Below are 18,160 nucleotides of genomic sequence, written 5' to 3'. Positions count from 1 at the left end.
TTTAAGAACTTAGCATACTTCGGCATCTGCTCCAATGCATCAATAAAAGGCAAGTTAATATGCAGTTGTCTAAAAATATCTAAAACTTACTGAACTGCTCTTTCGCCTCTGCTTGTTTAGCTCTAGCAGGATAAGGAATCTTAGGTTGATATTCCCTGACTGGAATTGATTTCACCTTTTGTCCCGCAGGTTCCCTAACCTTACTGCTTGCCTTAACCTGCACATCAATAGTGGCGTCATAAAAAACAGGCTTAGAAGGAGCTGAAACTAACTTACCTGAACGCAAAGTGATGGCATTCACGTGCTCCCTCGGGTTAGACTCAGTGGTGCTCGGGAGCGCTCCTTGCTGCCTTTCAGACAACATCTTAGAGATTTGGCCAATCTGGGTCTCCAAGTTCTGAATCGAGGCCTGCTGGTTCCTAAGTGCACTATCAGTTTGCTGGAACCTCATCTCCGTAGACGTCATAAACTTCATCATAAACTCCTCTAAATTTGACTTCTTTTCTGGTAGAGGAGGAGCTTGTGCAGGCCAAGCTGAATGTTGCTGCGGCTGCTAATGAAGTCTTTGAAAACCAGGTGGACCCTGAGCGTTATTGTTCCTCCAACTGAAGTTGGGATGATTGCGCCACCCAGGGTTGTATGTATTACTTTGTAAGGATCGTTCACGCCTTGGGGCATTCCCCATATAATCAACTGTTCAACATCGGGAAGACATAGCGAATTAGATGGAAAAGTAGTAGAGGATGAAGCAAACATACCTCCCGCGATGCAGACCGTAATGCGGGCCACTACAAAACTCGCGACCAACATTTGCCGCATGAACTCAAGATCCGGAGTTAGTCGATCTTCTTGGCTAGAAGCTCCACTTGAGCTGCCAAGGTTGCTGTAGAGTCCACTTGGTTGACCACTCCCTGTCTTCCTGGTCGACTCCTAGAGGATTGCCATTAGTAGTTGTTCATGGCCATTTCCTCTATCAGGTTCTGAGCCTGCTCGGGCATCTTACTATTTAGCGCCCCACCTGCTGCAGCATCCACCATCTGCCTCATTGCAAGGTTCAACCCGCTGTAGAAGGTCTGAACCTGCATCCACACTGGCAATCCGTGATGTGGGCAGCATCTCAAAAGATCTTTAAATCTCTCCCATGCATCGTACATGCTTTCATCATCAAACTGCACAAAAGAAGATATGTCATTTCTAAGTTTAACAGTTTTAGCAGGAGGAAAATACTTATATAAAATTTTTTCGGCCAACGCCCTCCAGGTAGTAATTGTTTGTTGTGGAAGAGATTGCAGCCATCTCTTTGCTCTGTCCCTCAAGGAAAATGGAAACAATCTCAGCCGAATGGCATCATCAGTTGTTCCATTTATCTTGAATGTGTCACAAATCTCCAAAAAGTTAGAGATGTGTGCATTGGGATCCTCGCTGGGCAATCCTCCAAATTGCATGCTTTACTGGATCATCTGGATAACATTGGCCTTTATCTCAAAATTATTGGCTGCTACAGCAGGTCTGACTATACTCGTTTTCATCCCATCTAAAGATGGTCAAGCAAACTCGTACATCGTCCTCTGATCATCATTGGCCTGGGGGTCATGGTTTTCCATCGTGTCTAGTCTATCCACAGGTACCTCAACCTCAATCTCCTCCTCTTCTAATTGCAACCTCTTCCTTAAGAGTCTGAGGGATCATTCTGGATCAGATAGAGGCTCTATAAGATTCGAGTTTGAGCTCCTGGTCATAAACTACCTGAAACCCAAAGTCCACACAACCACCAATCAACAAAAACAATATAATAATAAATAATAAATAAAAAAAATAAAGAATAAATTAATAAACAAATAACGACTAAATTAACACAAAAACAATTCACTCTAGTTCACCGTTACTGTGTTCCCCGGCAACGGCGCCAAAAACTTGATGGGCTCTTTATGCAACCTACACCTAAGGCAGTGAACCTACCGATGCAGCCTAGCACTAGTGAGTATCAAGGTCGTATCCCTAGAGATCGGGTGAACCTAGACTTACTACTGTTGCTATGTTATCTAGTCTGAAATAGGGTGTGAAAGTTCTAACGTACCAGCTAATGGTTATGAGTGCAAATAAGGAAATAAAGAACAACGGACAATCAAAAGACAATTACAAAGAGAGAAACAAACCTAAAAGGGAGCCTAAGTGATGGAATTCTAAAGATGGATTTTATGGATTGCCGATCTTGCTTACCCGTGCCTAAATTCTGAATTGAATCCCGGTTCCTCTCTCTCGAGCTTACCGGATTCCTAAACCAACACTAACCTAATGGAATCTCTTCCTATCGGATTACTACAGATTAGCATTAAGTATGATTTAAAACTATTAAGAGTTATTAATTCTTAATCCGGCGAGTAAATCAACCTTATCTCTAAGTGTTAACTACCAGTCCTTACTATTCAATGTCCAGTTGTAACAAGCATTTCTCGATGTCAAGAAACAACCCAATAAACAATTAATTCAACGTCTCAAATTAACTGAATCAAACTTTTATTACTAAATAGCAATAAGATTGCAAGAATGACAATTATAAAACTAACAATTAAGCATAATCCATCAACAAAGGTGAACCCCAATGGGTTCAAAAGATCTAGCTACTCATGTTCATGGTTAAAGCAATTAGGGAACAAAATAAGGAAAAGAAAATTAAAGGCATGTACACCCTTCTCTTTCAAGCTGAATGAGAAACCCTAAATTTGCAAATTCGAAATCTCAAACCCTAGTTGCCTCTTGAATGCTCCCAAAGTTTGTCTTGATCTTCAATTCAATGTTGGAACAAGTGAAATCCCTCCTTCAATTGATGAAATTGATCTCTCAAGGTCTACAATTGAGGTATAGGAAATAATTGATTAAGTGTATGTCTTGGAATTGAGTCCAAAATTCGTCTCCCCTCCAAAAGAACTCAAAATTGCCTATATAGTTGATTCAGCATGGCCGGAGTCTAGGCTGTGATGATTCAAGACATCACGAGTCCAGCAAATCAAGGAGTCTGTGCTAACTCCTTCCAAGTCGTGCCCAAGCCGGTGCTGAGCCACCACAGGCTGTGCTGGAGGCCGTGGTGGCTATGGAAGTCGTGCTGAAATGGCACAATTGGGGATAGCCTCTTGGTAATTCAGGACGACCGGAGTCCAGGCCGTGCTCAACCCTCGGGGTGCTAGTTCTCACCCAATTTGATGGATTTTGGTCCATAATCACACGTATTTCCCTCGATTATTGATGGTGTCCTTCGAAAATGACCTGAAACGAGAAAGGAAATAAAAGACAGGTGATTCTAGCATAAAACGGGATAATCATGCATAAAAATGTAAACAATCGGGCATGAAAACATGTGTAGTATGATGCTTATCATCTGCTAAAGGTATGGAAGGAGGGAGAGAATAAGAGTTATGGCCATAAACATTTGATACAGTTCTAGGGATGAGTGTGAAGTCCAAGGCACTAGGACGAAGGATATTTAGGCAGATAGTGATTCTAACAAAGAAGCTGAACCCGTGGGTAAGAGTGAATACACCGAGGTTCAAGAATTGAAGCAGATTGAAAAAGCTCAAGAAGGGGATCATGGCTTACTAGAATAGCTGAAGAAAGAGAAGAAGACAGCTGACATATGGGAGCTGCTGAGACACTCATCAGATCATAAAAAGGCTTTAATCTGGGCCTTCTTTAGTATAAGCATTAGCGCGATAGCTACCCTCGAGGAAATGATAAAAAAGGTAATTGACAAGAGCACTAGGATGATCACTTTCTTAGATGAAGACTTACCACTCAAGGGAAGAGACCACAATAAGTCTCTTTATATAGCAGTAGAGGTCAAAGGGAAAAGGACCCTAAATGTGATGGTGGATGATAGATTAGCCATTAATGTGCATCCTTCTCGCATACTCCCTAAGCTGGGGATGACTGTGAAAGATCTGAAACCATTGGATATGATTATAAGAACCTATGATGAAACAAAAAGAGATATAGAAGGGATGTTTTCAGAACTAGTAAGAATGGGTCCCATTGAATCCTGGATAGAGTTCACTGTCCTAGACATCCTAGTAACTTTCGCATTATTATTAGAAAGGCCATGGTTCCATGCCCTAGGAGGAGTTCCTTCCATTATGCATCAAAAGGTCAAGTTCCTTCACGAATATGAAATAGTGATTATCAACACCGAAAGTGGCAAGGTTGTCTCGGCCATTCAAGAAGCTGTCAAAGAGCTGGAAGCCCCTACTAGATTCCAAGTTGTTATTCTCTATGAGAACTACATGGATCCTAAAGTAGGCAGCATGTTCAAAAAGATGGATTTCATGCCTGGAATGGGGCTAGGAAAGAACCAACAAGGTATCATAGAGCTACCAGACTTTAAAGGTTAGAAGACTTGACACAGGCTGAGTTACTATAAGGATAAGGATGAGGCAAACCAAAAGGTAAGACTTTAAAAGATGTATCGTCTAGGAGTACAAGCCCTACTCTAGGGACCCTAAACCTGTTATAGTAGCTAGATTGAGGTGCCAGGATTTGAGGTATCTAAGAACTTGATTATCGATAGGATGGTCGAACTGAGCATGAAGAAAGTCCGTGAGAAGGTCACCAATATGGTTGAGAAGTTAAAGCTGGAGGAGTTTATCGCTCTGCCTGAAAAGCTGAGTTAACAAGAGCTAGCTGCCCTGATAGAGAAGCATATTATTGATGTATTTTATGATTATGTGATAACATCTAATCTTTATAAGGACGATGTTTCTTTCATTTCAAAGATCAATGACATGAACAATAATTTTGTTTACTTGTGCGACTTTTTCCCAATGGTAGTGTGCATTTTGATAATCATGACATATGCACGTTCGACATTAAATCCATACAAATTGATTAATTTAATTTAGGCACAAACATAAACTCGAAGAGTATCTTGATAACTCATGATATAACTCTTGAGGAGAGGAGAGAATAGAAAAGATAATAGAAATAAGAAAAAGAGTGTTTTCTTGGTCATACGACAATATGCCAGGTTTAGACAGAAAGGTAGCGGAGCACCACATCCCAACCTATCCGAACATCAAACCGATTAAGTAGAAGATGAGAAGATTAAGGTCGGAATGGTCGAAGAAGATACGAGAAGAAGTCGCTAAACAAGTAAAAGTTGATTTACTTGATGTAGTCGACTATCCTGAATGGTTGGCGAATATCGTCCCTATCCAAAGAAGGATGGTAGGTTAGAATATGTGTGGATTATCAGGACCTGAACAAGGAATGCCTTAAGGATGATTTCCTCTTCCTTATAAAGATGTAATAGTCGAGAGTGCTGCCTTGAACGCGATGTATTCTTTTAGAGATGGATTCTCCAAATACAATCAGATTATTATAGCAGTTGATAAATGCCAAAAGTACTTACTTTTGAGCTTTATTTTATATTAATTTTACCTTCAATTGACTTTGATTTGTTTGTTCAAGCTTGATTTTCAGTTCTTTTAGGCACATTAAAATAATACATGTTAGGAGTTGAATGGAATTGAAAAGCATGGAAATTGAGTTAAGAAAAGTCATATTCATTCAGGTTTGTAGTGTCAAAATAGCATGGCATGGGAAGCTCTCACCCGTGTGGTCTTCCCATGTAGGACAAGAATACTGGCAGAATTAAAGGAGGCATGACACAAGAAGCACACACCCGTGTGGTTTTCCCGTGTGTAATAAGAAAATAGGTAGATTGTACTAGAAGTTCATATGAGGAGGGGACATTCCCTTTGTGACCTTCCCATATGCCCCAAAAGGAGATTTCAAGCTATGAAAAGCTAAGGATGTCATACGGCCGTGTGGTGCCCGTGTGGTCCTTGTGTCAATCGTAACAATATGTTATTTAAAGGAACTTTGAGGGCTATTTTTAGGGGTTTTGTCATTATTTCATTTCTAGATAGAGAAACACTTAAAAGACTTAATTTTCCTTTCATTTCATAGGATTTTATTAGTTGTTCTCAAGGTAGAACATCATCTATCATTGTTTCCTAAGATTGAAGATCCAAGATTGAAGATTTCCATCTCTACTCATCCATGAATAGTTCAAGATCTTCTTTCCTTAATCTTTATTTCTTTAAAGCAATGTGTAAGAACTAATCTTCTTGCTATTTGGGTTTTGATGAATCCTAATTTGTATTGTATGGATTGATTCAAACTCAATACAATTAAATCTTTTCCTCAAGTTGTTTTATTCTTTTGATTGCTTAATTATATATTTGAATTGATAAGTCAATGTACTGATTGAGATTTGTTTCCATAAATTGATTAGAGATAACTGTTTATAAATTGATCACATCTTAGGGATTGATGATTGATTGGGATACTAGAGATAGATCTATAAGATCCTTTATTTTAATAGTTCCTTAATCTTAATGCATCACCTAAGTGAGTGGATTTGGAAAGAGACTCCTTTCCATTCTCTTAGGAATTAGGGGTTTAATTACTTGAGAAATATTTTTATCTAATTTTATGGAATGCCGACTCAACTCTTAGTTTTGATTTAATTGTTGTTCTTTTATGAAGTATACAACTTATTAGGGGGTATTCTCTATTATCTAATCACAGAAAATAAATGGTGTTAATGAATAATTCCTAAATTAACTAATAGCTACTCTAATTGTTGTCGAACTACGTATACTAGGGAATGATTAATTCAAGTAAAGGAATAACCCTTTGGGAATTCTTGTCTCTAAGGAATGGGAACTAAGGGTGGAATTGATTGATTGAATCCAATTTCCGTAGGAAAATCTCTACACAATTAATGCCTTTCTCAAGGACAATAACATCTTAACGTAGATTAATTAGGTTGAAATCTCTTCCTAACTCTAATTACCCAAATTAGCATTATGTACCATTTAACACTATTGAGAGTTGTTAATTCTCAATCCGGTAGAACGAACACCCTATCTGTAGGCGAATTCAATTCTAGGTTGCAAGGGATAATCCAAACCTAAACGTCTTTCTCAAGATCATTCAAATTTCAAAAATCATTCAACAAGATATAAAGAACAAATTAATAAATACTTCCATTACAAACCAATATTGACAATCAATACATTCAATTCAAAATTGAAGTACAAAAATCCCTAGATAAAGAACCCCAATGGGTTAATAAGTTTAGCTAATAATGTTCATAATCACAACCAACAAGAATTCAATTATAAAAAAAAAGAGTAAAGGTAGAGGAACCCGAATACACCCTTGGATAAGAGTAAATAGCTCCAATTCCTCTTGCCCAATTTTGGATCGATTCTTGTTCCTATTACTCGGATTGAAACCAATCGACAATCCTCGCCAATCTTTAATCTTTGAAGAGAATCCAAGTGAAACCTTGATCCAAGTCTCCTTTTCTCTTAGTTTCAACTCAGAAAACCCTTAGACAGAGAAAAAGATGAGTTTTGGACATTCTAACCCTAGCTGCCCCCCTTTTTCTCTTTTCTTTCTCTTTAAATGAATTTGACTAGCTGCCATGAATATGGCCGTGTTGATGTCGTGTTCCTAACACGTTCTAGTGTTGATGCCCGTGTTACTCTCTGTGGCCGTGCTCCCTAAAAACCTTTTTTCCTTTGATGTTTGTTGCATCCAACACGACCGTGTTAACCTTCCTCATGGGCATACTTAGCTTGTTTCGGCAGCTTTGACGTCCAATTATGCTCCGATTCTTCCCTTTATCATACTTTGACTTCTTTTGGACCTATTGCACACAAACAGACACATAGGGTGAGTGTTGGGACCAATTCACATCTAAATATACATAAAATCAATCTTAAAAACCCCATTTAGATGTATGTATTTTACGCACATCAGAAGGTAATAAGATGACCAAAAAAGAAAAAATGAAGCCTCCTATTAAAGACCTACCAACTTCAAAGCTTAAGAAGTTCCTAACTCATTTATAATATGTATTTTTGGTATAGATGATTAAGCTCACTGATGCGGGTTAGTGGAGATGGTGGTATGGAGGACTGAACCTCGACTTTGCTCTCGCATTCGAGCTGGACTATTATTTTGCTTTGTTTCTATGTCTTTTATTTTATTTTTAGATAATTGTACTTAATTAGGATATTTGTGATTTCCTATTTTTGGTGTTTTTGTTTTCTTTTATTATTGTATATGCTATAACCTTTACTTTTGATCTTAGCTCTTTGATAAATAAACAAATGACTCGTGAATTAGAATGGATTTTGGACTTAGAAATATCTTCCTCCTTTTGTTTTAATGTACGTTATATCCCAACCATATTGGGGATAACGTGTCAATTAAGTGTGGGGGAAGGATCTTTATTATCTTTTTCTTATCTATGATTGATTTCCTAGAAGCTTATTGAGTTTAATTAATTATTTATTATGATTTTCTCTCTTGAATTTATAGGTTCAAAATAAAGTACTTGGTTAATTGTTTATTGAATTGTGATTTAGTTATTTGGCTTTGAATTATGAATTGAACTTAGTATCCATGCTACAATTTTTGACTGATGGTGTCGCATTGTATATCTTGAGTCTTTAGTTATATTTATGAGCATTAATTTTTCAAATTGCTCTTAATTTTGTTGAGTAGACATATATAATAACCATTTGTACTTTCTTATTCTTTTGAGATGTCTAAAAATATGAGCGTAAAAGAATACAAATGCTAAAAGTTTTTCGCTTTATTATGCTATTCTTAAAAGCGTTCAAAATGAAAATAACTAAATCAAAGAAAACTTGAGAATATGAGTAGTTGTTTGGATTTGTTTCTCTAGCTGAATAATCGGGGGCTGGCATCACCAATGTCTACACTCGCATCAAAAGGCTAGAATGACAATTTTTAATATGCTTAAATCTCTAAAAATAAAGACATAAGTAATTGGCTTTATGAGAATTTGTTTTGTACTTCGAGGGAAAATCTATATCTATATTTTCTTTGATTTTTTGAGTTGTTTGAAAGGAATGCTCATTCCCCTAACTTTAGATGTCAAGTTTTTAATTTTCTTTGCTTATTATGAGATTACCCTAGATGTTAGTATTTTATTTAAGGATTAATTCTTGGCTAATAATTCTAGGTTGTGATGGTATGAATGATTAACATTGATATTATTTGATATCTATTTGTTGAAGAGAGAGTTTGTCATTTCTTTATTTCTCATTCTATTCAATTTGCTTGAGGACAAGCAATTGCTTAAGTGTGGAGGAATTTGATAAGTGCTAAAGACACTTACTTTTCTGAGCTTTGTTTTATATTAATTTTACCTTCAATTGAGTTTGATTTGTTTGTTCAAGCTTGATTTTTTAGTTCTTTTAGGCACTTTAAGGATAATAGATGTAAAGGAGTTAAATGGAACCAAAAAGCATAAAAACTAGGTAAAGAAATGCATATCATGGTGGTTTAACATAGGCATGACACTAGAAGCTCTTGCTCGTGTGGTCTTTTATTGTAAGACAAGAATACTAGCAAAATTAAAAGAGGCATGACACGGGAATCACACACTCGTGTGGTCTTCCCATGTGCAATAGGAAAACTGGTAGATTGTACTAGAAGTTCACACGGGGAGGGGACATTCCCTTGTGATCTTCCCGTGTGCCCTAGAAGGAGATTTCAAGCTACGAAAAAGCCGTGTGGTGCTTGTGTGGTCCCCGTGTTAATCATAAAAATACGTTGTTTAAAGGAACTTTGAGGGTTGTTTTTAGGGGTTCTGTTAATATTTCATTTCTAGAAAGAGAAACACTTAGAAAACTTAATTTTCCTTTCATTTCTTAGGGTTTTATTAGTTATTTTTAAGGAAGAACATCATTCCTATTATTATTTCACAAGATTGAAGATTTTCATCTTTACTCATCTATGAATAGTTTGAGATCTTCTTTCCCTAATCTCTATTTCTTTATTGTAATGTGTAGGAACTAATCTTCTTGCTATTTGGTTTTTGATGAACCCAAATTTGTATTGTATGGATTGATTCAAAGCTAAAGCAATTAAATCTTTTCTTTCAGTTATTTTGTTCTTTTGATTGCTTAATTATAATATATTTCAATTAATAAGTCGATGCATTGATTGAGATTTATTTTCATAAATTGATTAGAGATAATTATTTATGAATTGATCACATCTTAGAGATTGAGGATTGATTGGGACACTGGAGATAGATCTACAAGATCCTTTGGTTTTATAGTTCCTTAATCTTAATGCATCACCTAAATGAGTGGGTTTGAGAAAAGATTCCTTTCCCTCTTTTTAGAAATTAAGGGTTTAATCACTTAAGAAAGCTTTTCACCTAATTCTATGTAATGCCAACTTAACTCTTGGTTTTAATTTAATTACTGTAAGTTTCATGAAGTATATAACTTATTAAGTGGATTCATTACCTGAATAGGCTTTATCTTTAGTAAATACACCAATTGTTTAATTCTTGTTTTTAACATTAATTTACTTTTAATTATTACTATAACCAACCTATATTTGATTGCTAAACATTAGTATATGATTAAAAATAGTATTCAGAATTAAGTCCCTAGTTGAACGATACTCTACTTATCACTTTATTACTTGATACGATCGGTGCACTTTGCCGTGTGCGGATAGCGCACATCAACAGTAGTGGATAAGCTAAAGACGTTGTTTTTCACCGAGTGGGGGACATACTGCTATAAGGTTATGCCTTTTGGACTAAAGAATGCATGGGCAACCTATGAGAGAGCAGCCACCACCTCGTTTCATGACATGATGCACAAGGACGTAGAGATGTATGTAGATGATATGATGGTAAAGTGATAAGTTCTTAGGACAAGTGGAAAGATATAATCTAAGACTCAATCTGAAGAAGAGCATATTCAGAGTAACATCAGGGAAGTTGTTAGGGCATGTAGTACGTCAACAGGGAATAGAGATCGATCCGGATAAAGTGAAGGCTATTCAAGAGTTGCCAGCATCAATGATAAAGAAAGAAGTCAAAGGATTTCTAGGATGTCTACAATACATCAGCAGGTTCATTTCCAAGCTCACAATGGTTTGTGATCTCATATTCAAGCTTTTGAGGAAACATCAATCTTGTGTCTGGGATGAATACTGTAAGCCTTCAAAAAAATTAAAGAGTATCTAATTTTGTGTTGGAAAAACATCAACCCGTTGTGCTAAATATGTGTTGTAAAAACAAATGTAGTAGCACAGTGGAAGCTCCAAACATTTCACATCTTATGGAAATTAAGGTTACAAGTAGTAGTTGAGGATTTAAGTTGAAAAGGATATAAATTTTATTTTGTGAACGTGAAGAATACAAAGAAAAATACTACAACCTTTGAAGAGCATAATTCGATTCTTAATTGTTGACAATGTATCTGTTAGAAAATCAAATAGAGATTCGCAATTGCAAATCCTCTAGATTATCTCATACAATCAAGCTTAAGCAAGGCTACTCAATCCTTGAAGATGAAAAACTCCTTCTCCTCTTTCAAGTTTCCTTCTATGATAACCTTGTTATGATAGTAAGTATGTCGAATTATATCTATAATAATAGGACTAAGAAACTCTCTTATATAGTATTAAGGATTCATAATCCTTAACACAATTGTACAAACACATGTCATTACAAAACTCTTTTGTGATGACATGTGTCAAACAATATTAACACATTTCATCATAAAACTCTTTTATGATCACTTGTGCCAAGCTCTATAAATACATATCATCATAAAACTCCTTTGTGATGAAATGTGTCAAGTTATACCGACACCATATGTCAAGCTGCTTACTTAGCACATGTTATCATAAAACCCTTCTAGTGATGACATGTGTCAAGCTGCTTTCCTAACACATGCCATCATAAAACCCTTTTTATGATGACACGTGTCCAAATGCTTCCTTTACACATGTCATCATAAACCCTTTTATGATGACATGTTCAAGCTACTTTCTTAACACATGTTATCATAAAACCCTTTTATGATGATACATGTCAAGCTATTGTACAAATACATGTCATTACAAACTCTTTTATGATGACATGTGCCAAACTCCTTCAATATATAACAAACTTTCTAGGTTCATCATTAATTAGTAATGGAAATTTCATATTAAACTCTTTAATATTAATTAAAACACTTTAATCAACTAAGGGAACAATTAATTAATTGTCCTTTAATCATTTCTATAAATTATAAGTGACGTCTAGCAACATATTATAATTATCCAATTAATAATAAAGGTATTGATTATCCATGAACCCTTTGTTTATGATTATCGTGTAAGTAAATCCTTCCATTGAACAATATCCCAATCAAGTGAGGATCATGGAATAATCAAATCTACTAACTTCATTCTATAACCAAATCTAGCATATATCTCAACTAAATATGATTAATGCAAAAACCCCATTATCCATTAATCATAATTACCTCGGCTAAGGATTTCCTAGTTAAGATATTATCGGATAGTATAGGATATTCCTCTTGTTTACTCAAGGCAATAGATTCTTTATTGACGAACACCTACATCCATGCATATGCAACTGAAGCCATTATCTACAACTGCCCATTCTAGTTATGAATGGATACCTAAAGCATAAGCAAATTCCAATTACATCTTTATGAGACAGCTCTATCACCTCAGGTCTGAGGATTAGTTACATGATGCGAGCTAAACACGACTAACAATCTACAGGCAAGTGCACCTATCAAAAGTAATTTAGCTATGGCAAGTATCAATGTCGTATCCCATGGGAACTGAGAAGCTACTACTACTATGCTATTCCTATTATCTAACCGATTAAAAGGTGGCGAAGATCATTAACTAAAAATGATTGAGAAAGCAAATGAAAACTAAATTTTTAATAAAGAGAATAAGAGTTTGAAAAAAACAATAAGATGGGTTAACCCAATTGGGGATCCATTTAGCTCGCCGACTTAAAAATAATAATTTATGAATTGATTGATTAAGAATTGAGATATGTGGATAATTTCTTAAATGAATAGGCATATCTCTCGAGTTAACCAATTCCTAATCCTAAAGATCTAAAGTTGCAATCTCTTCCTAACAATTGATTTTAGAATAGCATTAATCTCTAAATTAGCTAATAAGAATGTAAAGTTCTTATTCCAGTAAGTTATTACACTTATCTCTAAGATGCAAATCACTTAATCACACAAGCAGTTGAATTTCTCAATTACAAAGGGGTTCTCAAATTGATTCAACAATGAAGAAGAAAGAATAGATTTTATTATACTTGAATGAAAACTACAATTTCAAATTAGCAATTCAATCAATAAGCATAAAACAAGCCTAGCGTAGCTAAAGATCACCCTCAAATGGGTTGAATAATATTAGTTACGCATGTTCATGATTAAACTAATACAAGAATCAAATATAAAGTAAACAAGAATCGAAAAGAACATGTACACCATTTTTCTCAATTGGTGGAAATGCTATCCTCTCTTGAATCACTCTGAATCCAATCTCTGCAGCTTAATATCTCCTCCTTCTTTCCTTTGAATCTTAATCCAATCCTCAAGAATAGCTATTTAGATGATATTGAAGTGGAATTCATCTCTGTTTTCCTCTTCTTGATCATCTGGAAGGTTGCTCTTAAAGTCTGTTTTGAGTACCCTAAAGTTCTCTCTCTCCCAAATCCTTTCTCTTTCTTTTTCTTTTCTTTTAAATCAGGCTTCGGGATCCAACACGACTTGGATTTGGGCCATGCTGATCAGCACGGCTTGGATGCATGCCGTGTTGGGCTAAAATTGTACATCTGACCTTTTTTCAGCACAGCTTGGATTTGGGTCGTGCTGCTCAGCACGGGCATGCTCTTAGGCTGTGTTACTCTTAGGAACCGTGTTGCAAATTTTTTCTTCTGGCCATGGGTAAGGAATTTTAGCATGCCCTCTGACCCTAACCATGCTTCTCAACAATAGCGTGTTGGCAGGCCGTGTTGAACAGTCTAACGTGCTCGATTCGTCCGTTTCTTCTCGATTTTGGTCCGATTTCTCTCTAACTCTGATGATCTACCTAGAGGAACAACTGAGACATAAAGGAAACTAAAGCAGGGTGATTCTAATACAAAAACACATAATTTGTCCTAAAAACAACTTAATATCAAGCATGCAAACATGTGTAATATCAAGGATATAAAATCACCCCACATTGAAGCTTTTGCTTGTCCTCAAGCAATCAACAGTTTAGATCATAACATACAATGCATTGGATTACAATTAAGCAACATTTAATCTATCCCAAATTGAAACTCAACCAAAAACTAAACTAGCAATATAAACAAGAGTAATTATCATGTTAGTGTATGTAGAAATTAAATAATACATTCAACATCAAATATTCAAGAAACCATATGCCTCATAAGGGATCACTCTATGCATTTAGTGTTTAAAAGGTTGTCATCAATCCCTCAAAGCAATTATATTCAACTTACTTACTATAAGCTTGCTCATAAATCCCATATCTGCTACTGCAAACAATCAAATATCATAATCAAAGGGTCTTCACAAGGGTTGTAATGGGGCTTAGGTTTAGGTATGGAAATTTAGGAGTGAGGTGTAAATAATTTCTAGACTTTTGTAATGCCTTGCCCACAAGTTCTTTTTAAAAAGGACTTAGTGCAAAACATAGATAATTAAATTCACTATAGTTCCCAAGTCTCTAAAACAAGATGCTCAAAAAGTGAAAAATGAATGAATACTCAATAAAAAACTGTTTGTTTGTTTTCTTTTTTGAAGAAGAAACAATAGAACAAAATTACTTTGGATTGAAGGGAGCATCTAAACCAAATTTTTAAAGGACTTGGTGAATTCAAAGTATAAATAAAACTGGTATTTGATCCAACAACTCAATGAACACATTACAAAAATTCCAGAAATAGGGTAAGGATCAACAAACGAAAGACTTAACAAAGTATGATGATAAAGAAAAATGGTAAATATGAAGAAAGTGGATAGGCTCAAACTTGGCTAACTAATGGAAAACATTCATAGGTTAGCTTTTGGCTATAATGGTGAATCCTAAGTGCTCTTATCATTTCATAACATTTGATTGTTCATGTGACCTCAACAAGCATTACCAAGCTAGTTCTAGAAATAAGAAGAATACAATGCACATACAAATAAGAAATAAGGAGCATTTATGATGTATGCTCAATTAGGTTTAAAAACTCACAATTTTAATGTGTACATTTGCATAAGGTGTCCAAATACCATCAATCAAATCATCATTTAATCTTCACACACAAAACACAACAAATAATCAAATTCAAATTTACTAACTTAAAGAATGGTCAAGTAATACTGGTTTAACCTAGCCATTATGATAAACTTAAAAATTGCTCAATAATATTCCAAAAAGCAAAAAACAACAAGGAGAAAAAATCACATGCTCATAATTATAACTATCAATCTTTCGAAGATAAAAAAAAAGCTAATAAACATCCTAAGTATCCTAAATATATAAATCATCAATAATACAATAAACAACAATCAGAAAATATAAAAGAAAGAAAAGCCAAAACAACGGCTTACCCGCCCCACACTTGAAGGACACACTGTTCGTAGTTTGTAAAGGAGTTAGGAAGCAATATAATAAGTACAAAAAGAAAAAGAGAAATATGAAGAAATACTGACCTACTCATCCTGCTGAGCTGGTGGCGGTGGTGGAGGTGGTGGTTGTACTCGAGGAGGTGCATCATCGGCTGTTGGAGGTAGAAAATACTCACCAAAGTTAGCAAAGTCAAAATCATCCATCCTAGGCTGCTGCAAGGCTACCTCTATTCTGTCCCCCTAGGCCAACTGCCTCTGTGGAAATCTAGAATCTACCTCTCTGTAGCACTAAATTGCTGGAGCTGCACTCTAACCTCCTGCTCGAACCTCTCAAACCTGTCTGTGTGCTGTCGCTGTGATATGGCGCGGCTTATATAGCTTGTGCTGAAACCAAGAATTCATTTCCAGCCAAGTGCACCTATCAAATGTAATCTAGCTATGGCAAGTATCAATATCGTATCCCACGGGAATTGAGAAGCTATTGCTACTACGTTATTCGTATTATCTAACCGATCAAGAGAAGGTGAAGATCATTAACTAAAAATGAATGAGAATGCAAGTGAAAACTAAATTTTAACAAAAAGAATGAAAGTTTGGCAAAGACAAGGAGATGAGTTAACCTAATTGGGGATCCTTTTAGCTAGCCGGCTTAAAAATAATAAATTATGAATTGATTGATTAAGAATTGCAATCTGTGTATAATTTCTTAAATGAATTGGCCTCTCTCTCGAGTTAACCAATTCCTAATCCTAAAGACCTAAAGTTGGAATCTCTTCCTAAAAATTAATTTTATAATAGCATTAATCTGTAAATTACCGCTAATAAGAATGTCTAGTTCTTATTCCAGTAAGTTATTATACTTATGTCTAAGATGCAAATCACTTAATCATACAAGTAGTTGTTTAAACTCAATTGAATTTCTCAATTATAAAGGAGTTCTCAAATTGACTCAATAATGAAGAAGAAACAATAGATTTTATTATACTTGAATGAAAACTACAATCTTAAATCAATAATCCAATCAGTTAAGCACAAAACAAGCTTAGCATGGCTAAAGATCACCCCGAAATGGGTTTAACAAAATTAATTAGACATGTTCATGATCGAACTAATATAAGAATCAAATACAAAGTAGACAAGAATCGAAAAGAACATGAACACCCTTTTCTCAAATGGTAAGATGCTATCCCTTCTTGAATAACTCTGGATCCAATCTCTACAGCTCAAGATCTCCTTCTTCTTTCCTTTGAATCTCCAATCCAATCCTCAAGAGCAGCTATCTAGATGATGTTGAAGTGGAATTCGTCTCCGTTTTCCTCCTCTTGATCGTTTGGAAGGTTGCTCTCAAGGTCTGTCTTGAATACCCCAAAGTTCTCTTTTTTTTTCTCTGCATGCTGCTCTCTTTCTTTTTCTTTTCTTTTAACTTAGATTTCAAGATCCAACATGGCCTGGATTTGAGCCGTGCTGACGAGCATGGCCTGAATCCATGCCCTGTTGATATAAAAGTGTACATTTTGGCCTTCTTCAACACATCTTGGATTTGATCCATGCTTCTCAGCACGAGCATGCTCCTAGGCTGTGTCACTCTCGGAAACCGTGTTGCAAATTATTTTTCTCGCCATAAGTGAGGCATTTCAGCACGCCCTCTGACCCTGACCGTGCTCCTCAGCACCTGCGTGTTGGTAGGGTATGTTGAATAGTCTAACGCACCCGATCCGACCGTTTCTTCCCGATTTTGGTCTAATTTCTCTCCAACTTTGATGATGTACCTAGAAAAACACCTGCGATATAAAGAAAACTAAAATAGGGTGATTGTAATACAAAAACACATAATTTGCTCTAAAAATAACTGAAAATCAAGCATGCAAAAATGTATAATATCAAGAATATCAAATATCACAATGTATGAACTAAAAATCAAAAATTCCAATTGATTTTTAGGATATATATCTAACAGTATTTGTTGGTGTTCACTGCCGATACGTCGCGGCTCCCGCTGCACCTGAGAGAAAATTGCTTAGCCTAGAAATAAGACACATAAGATTGGAGAATAACAACTTCAAGGGAGAACCATTGCGAAGGAAAACCTTAAATCCCAGCTGATATGACGTCACTCCGTTTATCAAAAATTTCCCACAAGGATGCCTAAACCATCCTGCACTACCCTCGAGGCTTAAGCTTGCGCGAGATCGGTTTGAGCTCGTGCGAGGATAAGACTGAGCTATGTGAGGTCAGTCTGGGTGCTCTTTTCCTACAAAAGCTTGGCTAGCTCCTTTTATTCAACCATCTCCTTCCCCCACCTTTAGTGAGGTTTCTAGAAACCTCTTGCGCGCTCTATTGAAGTAGATTAAGAAAATTTCATAGGCCTTACTAAGCGACTACTTACCAGTTTAAGATATCTCCAAGATGTTAGCCTAGATCTCTCTTTCCTCCATGCGGTTGTCAGCCTTTAGTATCCCGAGTCGCATGTATTTTAGCTTGGCATTTTGGAGGTATGCCCCCTGTTTGAGGAGTTCTCATCCATTCTCCACTTTTAGCCGAAGTCAATTGACGAGCTTATCCTAGCACCTTTAGAGGTTCCCTCATTGCATGAGATCTCCAATTTCTTTGACATGGGAGGTCTATCATCCGAGATCACC

At 36.0% G+C, this 18,160-nt stretch overlaps 1 non-coding gene across 1 annotated transcript; it reads left to right on the top strand.

Annotated features, from left to right (window-relative positions):
* Positions 1–1,095: 1,095 nt before the first annotated feature.
* Positions 1,096–1,202, top strand: LOC112534332. The gene has a single exon (XR_003078632.2). It is a non-coding gene; the product is annotated as a small nucleolar RNA R71 (small nucleolar RNA).
* The last annotated feature ends 16,958 nt before the right edge of the window (positions 1,203–18,160 follow it).

This window comes from Ricinus communis, chromosome 8 (genome assembly GCF_019578655.1).
Source record: "Ricinus communis isolate WT05 ecotype wild-type chromosome 8, ASM1957865v1, whole genome shotgun sequence".
In the NCBI taxonomy this organism is placed as follows: Eukaryota; Viridiplantae; Streptophyta; class Magnoliopsida; order Malpighiales; family Euphorbiaceae; genus Ricinus; species Ricinus communis.
The sequence above is the reverse complement of the archived record's forward strand: the minus strand, read 5'-3'. Positions and strand labels throughout refer to the sequence as shown.